Here is a 10,241-nt window from a genome sequence, read left to right on the forward strand (position 1 = left end):
TATATTATCATGATATTATCATGTATGAATATCTCTTATTATGATATATATACATTAAATGCCTTTACAACGATAATCGTTACATATATGTCTCGTTTAAAAATCATTAAGTTAGTAGTCTTGTTTTTACATATGTAGTTCATTGTTAATATACTTAATGATATGTTTACTTATCATAGTATCATGTTAACTATATATATATCCATATATATGTCATCATATAGTTTTTACAAGTTTTAACGTTCGTGAATCACCGGTCAACTTGGGTGGTCAATTGTCTATATGAAACATATTTCAATTAATCAAGTCTTAACAAGTTTGATTGCTTAACATGTTGGAAACATTTAATCATGTAAATATCAATCTCAATTAATATATATAAACATGGAAAAGTTCGGGTCACTACAAACCTAAGGTATTTTCAGTTCATATTCTTAAAATTTGATTCGATCCAAGGAAGTGGCAAGTTGAACCAACAAAAACGGAGTTGTTATGAGAATATTCTTAAAAAAGGAAGTGGCTAGTTTAGCTACGAAAATATTTGGAGAAAAATTAAATTAATCATATATTTTCTAATTAATATGATATTTCATATATATTTACTTATGATTTGATTTTATATATTTCAGGACCACCCGTAAATAACACGAGAAGATTAATCATAAGACCTCATGATTGTACGCAACACGTCATTTGACAACACGGTACTTGATGTACGCAACACGTCACTTGACAACATGGTACCATGGGTCGAGATTAATTCTGATCAATACGAATACGATGGGGTCTTTATTTATTTTATTTAAGCAACTAATTGTGGACCACTAACATCGGACTGCTAACTACGGACTAAGAAAATATTAAAAGTATTAAAAGTATGTATATATATATATATATATATATATATATATATATATATATAACGATTACTTAAAAAGAAAATATGTTGATATATTATATATGGTTAGGTTCGTGATATCTATCGGAGACCAAGTCGTGATAAATACCTTCAAGGCAAAAGTGAGTATATAGTCCCACTTTTAAACTCTAAATATTTCGGGATGAGAATACATGCATTTTATGATTTACGTTATGGACACAAGTGATTAAAAATATATATTCTACGTTGAGTTGTACCACTGGCATACTTCCCTGTAACTTGGTAACTATTATTTACATGAGGTATTGTAAACGCGAATCCTGTTGATAGATCTATCGGGCCTGACAACCCCAACCGGACTGGACGACCAGTATTCAACGGTTGCACAGTACTTCGTTTCGGTGACTACACTTGGTACGGTGTAGTAAGATTTCATAATAAAGGGAATATGCGACGTTGATTAAATGTTAAGTATGGTTATCAAGTGCTCAACAACTTAGAATATTTTTATTAAAACGTTTATATATGAAATCTTGTGGTCTATATTTATAACGCTGCTGGCATTAAACATATATCTCACCAACTTTATGTTGACGTTTTAAGCATGTTTATTCTCAGGTGATAACTAAAAGCTTCCGCTGCAACATGTTGAATTTAAGCAAGATCTCGAGTATGCATATTTGTGTCAAAAATAAAACTGCATATCGGAGGATTTGTAATGTAAAATATGTTGGAAGTCGTATTGTTATTATCACATGTAAAGTTTGTAAGTCTAAGATTATCGCTAAACGATAATCATTATTAAGTTGTTTAAACCTTGTATTTGTAATAAAAGCTATGGTTTGTATTGTAAAAACGAATGCAGTTTTTGAAAAATGTCGCATATAGAGGTCAATACCGCGCGATGAAATCATATGTTATTGTAATCGTCCTTATGGTTAAGGTCGGGTTATGACAGCATCACATGGGTGTGGTTGTTTGTTAAGTAGATATAGAGGATAAAAGTAATATTAATGTATCGTGCAAGTGATAGAAGGTGATGTTCAAAAGTACAGTCGTGGTAATGGCTATGGTGTTTGAAGATGGGTTTTGATGGTGGGTTAAGGTGGTTCCCGAACAATACAGAAACAAGCATTAGGGTGGTGATGGATTATGGTTGACCTTGAAATGAAGAAAAGAAACACGATAGTGGTCATGTTGTCATGGTTGTAGGATTGAAACAAATAGAAAAATGAGAAAATATGTAGATGATGATAGCGGTGGTGGTTCCCGGGTGAAAGAGAAGATGGTAGAGTTAGTGCTCATGGTTCTTCAAAACTTGAATGAAGGTGGTGGTGGCTCCTTCTCTTATGTATCAAGTATACATATATAAAATTAGATATGTAATAATTAATATATAATAATAATTACATTATAATATAATAAAAGTTAAACATGTGAATATGCAGTATCTCAAATAGAAAAGCCATCGGATGAATTGGCTTCTTCTACCGACGGTTTTCCCGGACTGTGAATCGTGCGAAATTAGTGGCGAATAAAAGTATTCAGAAAAATCTCATATTTTTAAATTAACTATATTTATTTATTTTGGTCATTATGGTATAAAATTCGATCCTTAATTTGTTAAATAAAAATTACATCAACTGTCCCTCTCATTTCTGGGTAAAATATAAAAAGTGTTAAAACTTAACAAATAGTTCCTAAATACATTTTTAATAAGCCTAAAATTTATAGAGTTCAATTTCGTATCACCGTTCATTTTAAAATTACATAAGTTTGAAATTAACTTGCTTAATATCAATCGAAACATCAAACGAGTATTACAATCATTTAATATTTATTTTTAATATACTTTATTTATATATAGAGATATATTTTAAATAATAATTATTATAATATCCTATTTTTATTTTATTAATTTTTTTATAAAAACAACATATAATACTTCAAATTATATTTCGAATTATTATTTATATATACATACACACATATCTATTTACAATTAATTGTTCGTGAATCGTCGAGAGCAGTCGAAGGTCAATTGAATATATGAACATCGTTTCAAAATTTGCTAGACTCAACGTTACATACTTTGCTTATCGTATCGAAATCATATAAAGATTAAGTTTAAATTTAGTCGGAAATTCCCGGGTCGTCACATCATCCCGGGCCACCAATACTCTTTCTTCAAATCAAGATACATCTTCGTCGCACCCGGATGAATGGAATACTTTGACTTATGTGCTTCATCAAGTAGCACTTGTCGGTAATCACCCATCTTAGGCACCCACACTCTTCCTTGAAAGGACAACAAACTATGCGGGCCTAAAGTAATAGACTCCGTTTGCCCCATAATTCGCTCTTCATGCTTGTTGTTAATGAAAGCTTCAATTTGAATCTCACCCAGCTTTACAAGAAAATCGTTAGTAATAGTCATGCGTAATGATCCAACTCGTATCACGGAATATTGACTCTTTCGACTCAACACATCCGCGACCACATTCGCCTTACCCGGATGGTAAAGTATCTCACAATCATAATCCTTTACCATATCGATCCATCTACGTTGACGATGATTCAAATCTCGTTGGTCAAAGAGATGCTTTAAACTCTTGTGATCCGAATAAATTGTACACTTGACACCATACAAGTAGTGGCGTCAAATCTTCAGCGTATGAACCACCGCCGCCAATTCAAGATCATGAGTCGGATACCTCTTTTCGTGTTCCTTCAATTGTCGAGAGGCATAAGCGAAGACCTTACCTCGTTGCATTAGAACCCACCCGAGCCCATTTAATGAGTCATCACAATAAGCCGTCATATCTTCTACACCTTCCGGTAACACTAAAACCGGAGCTTGACACAATTTCTCTTTCAACAATTGGAAACCAATCTCTTGCTCATTTTCCCAATTAAATCTCGCGTTCTTCCTCGTCAACTTTGTCAATGGAGAGGCGATCTTAGAAAAGTCTTGGATAAACAGATGAAAATAACCGGTCAATCCGAGAAAACTTCGGATTTTCGTAGGTGTAGTCGGTTGTCCCCAACTCTTTACCGTCTCTATCTTCCCCAGATCTACTTGAATGCCTTCTTTATTCACAATATAGCCAAGGAATTGCTCTTCCCTTAGCCAAAATTAACACTTGGAGAATTTAGCATACAACTTCTCCTTCCGTAACGTCTTCAACACTTCGCGCAAATGGTGTTCATGTTCCTTCATACTCTTAGAATAGACAAGTATGTCGTCAATGAACACAATTACCGACTTGTCCAACATAGGTTGGCGCACTCGGTTCATAAGATCCATGAATGTCGCCGGTGCATTCGTAAGACCGAAAGGCATAACTACAAATTCAAAATGCCTGTAACGAGTTTGAAAGGCTGTTTTCTCAATATCTTCCTCACGGACACCCATTTGGTGATAACCGGACCGTAAGTCAATTTTAGAAAAGTAAGTCGCGCCTTGGAGTTGGTCAAACAAATCGTCAATCCGAGGCAATGGATAACGATTCTTGATCGTCACTTTGTTCAACTCCCGATAATCAATGCACATCTGCATACTACCGTCCTTCTTTTTCACGAACAAAACCGGAGCACCCCATGGCGAGGTACTCGGTCGAATGAAACCCTTTTCAAGCAACTATTGGGTTTGATTCAACAACTCTTGCATTTTCGTTGGCACTAAACGATAAGGAGTCTTAGCAATGGGGGTAGCCCCCGGAACCAACTCAATGCGAAATTCAACTTGTCTTTCCGCCGGAACGCCCGGTAACTCGTACGGAAAAACGTCTTCGAATTCATTAACCACCGGAATTTCACGTATGGATGGTGGCTCTTCACGAGTATCAACTACATGGGCAAGAAAAGCCATGCCACCACTACTAAGGAAATGACGCGCACGTACATAAGTGCATAGTGGTACAAGTCTTCTCCACTTCTCACCATGAATAATCAACTCTCCCCCATTTGGGGTCTTTACACGAATAAACTTTTCATGGCATGCAATATCGGCTCTATAACGATCGAGCCAATCCATGCCAACAACGATGTCAAACTCACCCAAACTCATCGGAATGAGATCGATTTTAAACGTTTCGGTACCAAACACAACATTACAATCTTTAAACACATCAACCCCTAGCACCGTCTTACCATCCACTATTTCGACTTCTACCGGATGGCTTAACTTAGCTAGCGGTCTATTAAGCTTAAGCACAAACTTTGGAGACACAAACGATAAATTAGCACCGCTATCAAATAGTATCTTTGCCGGATTAGAGTTAACCATGAAAGTACCTGAGACAACTTCATTGGATTGTTTGGTTTCTTCATTAGTCATCAAATAGTTGCGTCCCCTTGCCGTACCCACCGCTTTCTCTAACTTCTTAACTTGATCATTCCGCAATTCGGGACATTCCGTCCTTCGGTGCCCTTCCTTTTGACAATTGTAACAAGTTAGTTTGGGTGTTGAGGATGAGTTTGTACAATCACGAGCCACGTGTCCTTGTCGTCCACAATTATAACACGTGGGTCCATAACCCCCGGACGCACCCTTCTTCACACTATTAACACTTTCGGAACCCTTCTTGTTCTTTTTGTTTGAAAAGTTTGAATGACTAGAACCTTCAAATCTTCTCTTAGAGAGAGAACAATCGCTTCTTTTCGGGACCTCCGGTTCGAAACCCCGAGCCAACTCAAACAACTCTTCAAAAGACTTAGCCATTCCTCGACTAATCTTACCTTTCAACTCATCGTTTAAGGTACGATAGAAATCTTGCATCAACATTTGATCATCACCAATATACTCCGGACAAAAACGAGTCTTTGACAAGAAGGTAGACTTGAGAGTAACCAAGTCCATCGAACCTTGTCGCAAATTGCGTAACTCATCCCGGATTCTATTAAGGTCGGCTTGAGTTCGGTATTCCTTAAAGAATTCCTTTCTAAACTCTTCCCATGACAAGCTCATACATTGCTCTTCACCGTACACTTGAATTTTACCATCCCACCACAACTTAGCCTCTTCACGCAACATACTATAACCATATCTCGTTTTCTTCTCAGAAGGACATTCACCGGTATGGAAAGCCCCCTCGATGTCGGAGATCCAACATGTACTCTTCAACGGATCTCTCACCCCATTAAACATAGGAGGTTGAGCATCCTTGAAGTTCTTATAATGGAAGTCTCGCCTTCCATGTCTACCATTACCACCACCCCCTTCACCCGGAGGATTAATGTTTCTAGCTTCGAATGCCTCTTCGATCGCGGCATTCATTCGTTCGTTGATTAACTCGGTTATTTGCTCATCAACCGATTCTTGGAAGACCTTTCTGACATCCGTGAGAAATTCCGCTTTTTGACGTTTAAAGATGGCCTCAACCTTAGCCGTGAACTTGGAGTCTTCGCTCGTACCTCCGCTATCGGTATCATGCCCGTTTCTCATCTTCATTCTAAGAAACGAAATAGATTAATTAGTGAAGCACACACACAAAATACACACACCATCCCATCTTTCTTGATAATCGTCGTACATCACTCGTTTAATACGATTTGGATCCCGTAGCAATGGTAGCTAGTCATTGCCATGCGAGCACGTCGCATCAACTCGTTGGTACAACGATCACCTCATTTCATGATAACAACCATAACACAAATACAATTATCCTATAGTTAGTGAACCTATGCTAAGGCACTAACCAATCCTGGTCCGACCCGCATCCTACAAGTCCCGCATAAAATGTACACACAATAAAGTCTAAGTCTAGGAACCTATCTCAAGTCGCCTAAATCCCTTAGACCATGCTCTGATACCACTTGAAACGACCCAACCCGTCTTTAACCCGCAATTTTTTTTTTTAAAATCATAAATGACATTGTACACATTCAAATACGTTACTCGAATAATAAATAACCACCATGACATAAAAGGTTTCTTACAACGCTTCGAGTATTAAAATTTAGTACAATTCAAATTGTAATAACGACCCATGAGTTTAATTGCCAAACAAAATACGAGCATGGCGTTTGAGGTTAAACTACCCACTAGGTTGCATCCAAAAATACCCTCCAATAGCCCACTAGATGGAGGTCTCTAATCCAAACGAATACCCTTGCCCTTGTCCACGCAAGAACCTAAAAAGAGTAAACAACGAGAGGATAAGGAAAACGCTTAGTGAATGCAATAATTATACACATACATATATAATATACCTATTTGCAAACACTTAAACACATACCGCATACATACTAGCAATATAATTAGCATACCATCTCAAGTACGAAGCTAAATAACCTCCAATACCACAACTAGCATAATCAATAGCATATAATCGGAACAATACAATATGCTACACTACAACACAACACCAACTATATAGTTAACCACACGCGTGTCATGGTGCTACCGGCTCCGTGGTTCACACCATACGCATTGTCATAATGCTACCGGCTCCGTGGTTCACATCACAACTCGAGTCATACTCTCGTTGAGGCGCTACCGGCTCCGTGGTTCACACCTCAACAACTCGTGCTATAGTGCTACCGTCTCCGTGGTTCACACTACAATACACATACCATAGTGCTACCGGCTCCGTGGTTCACACTACAATACACGCATCATGATGCTACCGGCTCCGTGGTTCACATCATAGCACACTCGCACATGCTATGGCACTACCGGATATGTGGTTCATACCATAGCACGCAAATAAATACACCATATACATACATGCATAATTATTCCACTCACCTTATCGCCTAGGTGATGATTATACAATTCCGCAAGCTTCAATGCAAAGTACGTAATACATTAAATACACAATCAACATACAACTAGTTGGGCTAGACACCAACACTTAACTCTTGTGTATTTAATGACTTGATTGCATTAAATGACCCATTTGCACAAAACCGCCCATTCAAAGTCAAGACTATCATTAATCACCAAAAGCTAGTGATTAACGTCTAATAACACCAACTAACGCAAATTTGGGGTATTTTCATACCCATCTTGCCCAACTAGGTCAACCATTACCCATTTGATTCATTCTAAGGTCAAGACCCACAATTGGGTCAAACTTGAATCCCACTGACAAACTTTCACTAACACATAAGTATGTTAGCGATTCAACAACACAAATAACCCTACAAACTCCATATCACAAGACTAAACCCTAGGTTACAAACCTTAGGATTTCCAAACATCAAGTTTGCCCAAATTCACCCCTTTAACACTAAAATGGGTCTTACAAGCTACACATGAACAAACCCTAGCTATAAATCAATTTGAACTAGAAACTCGGAGTTAAAACATAGCTAGAGATGTAGGGAACAACTTTAAAGCTTGGACTTGGGCAAGAATCGGTCTCCTTCTTCCCCAAAAGAAGCTCTCTCTCTCTCTCTCTCACTAAAACTCTATTTCTCTCTCTAAAATGGAAGTGTGTAGGTGAAAGAGTGAGAAATGGGATAAGGATAAGTTTTGGATCATTTTTTATGGTCTCAGACCGTCCACAAAGTGAAAAGACCAAAACACCCCAAAAAATACCCTTTAAAAACGAGCTGGAAAAGCAGGTCTGCCCACATGTCGCGTTTCGCGACGACCCAAACGCGATAATGCTAACCAAAACGCGATAAAGTGGTCAGGTCAATGGTTTTAAGCTGTCGTGTTTTGACCGACCCTGTCGCGTTCCGTGACGACCTGAAACGCGATACACCTACTTTAAACGCGATGGTTTGCCAGTTCAGTCCAATTTCAAATGTTTAATCCATTTAAATCGACCCCGGTTAAAGTTAAACGTTCACAAGGTTAAATACGCACATTTGGACCATGTACAAGGAAAAACGGGATGTTACATTCTTGCTCGTGTCACTTGTCTTTTTGCAATTTTTGGATGAGTATGACGTGTTTCTTTTTTGAGTGGAGCAGTGGCGGTGTTTCTTTTTTGGTGTTATTTTTAATGGAATGTTGGGCTGGCATTTTATTTTTATTTTTTATGATTTATTAATTTCTTTTGTATTTTTTTATTATTATTATGATTATATTTATATTTCAAAAATATTTTTAAATTATAACGGCTATATTATTGAACCCTTTTTTTTTTCTTTCAAAAAAACAGCTAGTTCTTTCCCCTATATAAACAACCACTCTTCTCAAATCATAACACACACTTCATCTCTTCTAAAACTCTCAAATCACACAGTTCAAAATGAGTCCGTTGAATGTTTGCGTAAAAGTTCATTACGGAGGCGAATTTGATCGAGAATTGATGATTTATACACCTTACGAAACACGAGATTATTTCCTTGATGTACGTAAGTGTCCTAATTTTTTGAAACTGCTTGAGTTTCTCCAGCAAGACATACCTTACATTTTCAAACAAGTATGGTTTTTCAAAAAACGCAACGGTCCTGCCTCGCTACTTGAAGAAGATCACGATTGGTTTGCTTTGATTAGGCGAGTCTTGTTACGTAATCAACCAATTACGCTTTACACCGAATTTAGGGATGAAAGCTAGGCCATTGAGGAAAGTGAAGATGAAGATGTCCCTGAATCTCCACCGTTTCAGCAATACGATATTCGCGATTAAGAAGATTGATGAAGGTGTAGTTTGAATATAGCCGTTAGGAATTAGTGCAATCGTTTTTGAGCCATATGGCTGCTGTACACTTTTGGAGAATTGTCAAACTTTGACGGCCCGTTGCATCGGGACGTTCCCTAAAATACATAAAATAATCAGGAATAACGGCACTATTAAAATTAGATATACCTTCAACAATTCGAAGAAATAACCGACGACTCATTCGAAAACGTCGTTTAAAATTTTTTTCGGCATACACTGGTGACTCTGCAAAATAATCATTGTATAACATTATAGCCGCATCTTCACGATCCCTAGCAATATAAACCCGGGATCGAGGGACTCGAGAACTACTTGCTTCTCCCTCGACTTCTTCTTCCGTTATACTATTAACAAAACTAACAATTTTTTCAGCACCCGAATCATCCATGAGAAACTCGAGCATCTTGAATGTTTTATCCATTGTGAATAAAATTGTAGGTTGTACGTTTTTGATAAGATAATGAGAAGGAAATTAAGGTGTGTGTGTATAAAATTAAAATGGATAGGTATATATATATATATATATATATATATATATATATATATATATATATATATATATATATATATATAATCAATTTTTTTTTTTAATTCCCAACAGCTGCACAAAAAAAACCACACAACAGCTGCTACGTGGAAGTGACAGCCGTTGCTGTCCTCGTCACTTTCGAAGGCACCACCACCAAACGCCTTTGACTGACGCTTGGATATGGCCATTTCCGGTGTCTCTTTCCTGCCAC

The sequence above is a fragment of the Rutidosis leptorrhynchoides genome, chromosome 4 (genome assembly GCF_046630445.1).
Source record: "Rutidosis leptorrhynchoides isolate AG116_Rl617_1_P2 chromosome 4, CSIRO_AGI_Rlap_v1, whole genome shotgun sequence".
In the NCBI taxonomy this organism is placed as follows: domain Eukaryota; kingdom Viridiplantae; phylum Streptophyta; class Magnoliopsida; order Asterales; family Asteraceae; genus Rutidosis; species Rutidosis leptorrhynchoides.